Source organism: Crocodylus porosus, unplaced genomic scaffold, assembly GCF_001723895.1.
Source record: "Crocodylus porosus isolate Cpor-Errol unplaced genomic scaffold, CroPor_comp1, whole genome shotgun sequence".
NCBI classification, from domain to species: domain Eukaryota; kingdom Metazoa; phylum Chordata; order Crocodylia; family Crocodylidae; genus Crocodylus; species Crocodylus porosus.
This window is the reverse complement of record NW_017728932.1, coordinates 3,102,652-3,103,847: the sequence shown is the minus strand read 5'-3', so window position 1 is coordinate 3,103,847 and position 1,196 is coordinate 3,102,652.

The following is a 1,196-nucleotide window of genomic DNA, read 5'->3' as shown; positions in this document are numbered from 1 at the left end:
CTCTTCCAACCCTAATGTCTATGAAATCTATGAAATCCTATGGCTTCCCAGAATGATGCCCAAAAATGTTTTTGAAATTCCCAGGTGTAGTGGTGATGACCCAAAAGGGAAAAGAGCTTCTGCTGTAAATTCTCCAGTTTTGGAGGAGGATGCTGAGGAGATTGCCTGTTTTCTGTTGCTTCGTTTCCACACAGCCATAGTCCTGTTTTAAAATCTGTTCCTGGAGAGCAGTGTTAGGCATAAATCAGTTTCTGGAGGAGATTTGGTATTTGTGCCCCCAGCCCCTGGTTATGTCTGAATTTACAAATACATGATAATTACTGTGGACTTTAGCCAGAAGGGGCTGTTAGCTATAATCTCTTAATCCTGACAGTCAAGTCTTAATGATGTTTGTCACAGTACACCTCCAGCCCCTGTGGCATCTCCTCCAGAGCATCTCATTTGGATCTCAAGACTCTAGCCAACATCCTTCCTGCAATAGGAGCCCATATTCCCTTCCCTCCAGATTTTTGGTTTCAGTCCCCATGCAATCATTGTCCTAATCTCAGATGTAAAATTAGCTCTGCACCTTCAGTTTTGTTCTCTCTCAGGTGAGTCCACTAACTTTTCAAATCTGGAATCACTCAAAAACTAGCTTATGGTCTCAAGTCAATTTGGTGAGACTCAAATTAGATGTCAATAGTACACACCATAATATATAATGGCTGGAAGACTGATGGATAAAATAGCAGTGTTGCTGCTAGGAAAAATTGTTTTTTAGGACAGTATTTGTTTGAAACATTCATTGCCTTGTACACTGCACAGGTGGCTAAGGGGAAAATAATCTAAAACTGCATCAAATATATCTGTTTCATAGTTTCTAGGGTCAGAAGGGACCTGAGCAGATCGTCTAGTCCGACCCCCTGCCATAGCAGGAAAAAGTACTGGGGTCAAACAACCCCAGCAAGGTGTTTGTCAAGCCTTGTCTTAAAGACCCCCAAGGCAGGAGCCAGCACCACTTCTCTTGAAAGTTGGTCCCAGATCCTAGCTGCCCTGACCGTGAAGTCGCGCCTCCTGATGTCAGCCTGAATCTACCCCCTGCCAGCTTGTGACCGTTATTCCTGGTCACTCCTGGGAGCGCTCGGGGGAACAGGGACTCCCCCAGTGCCTGCTGGTCCCCCCTGACTAGTTTGTAACAGGCCACTAGGTCCCCCTCA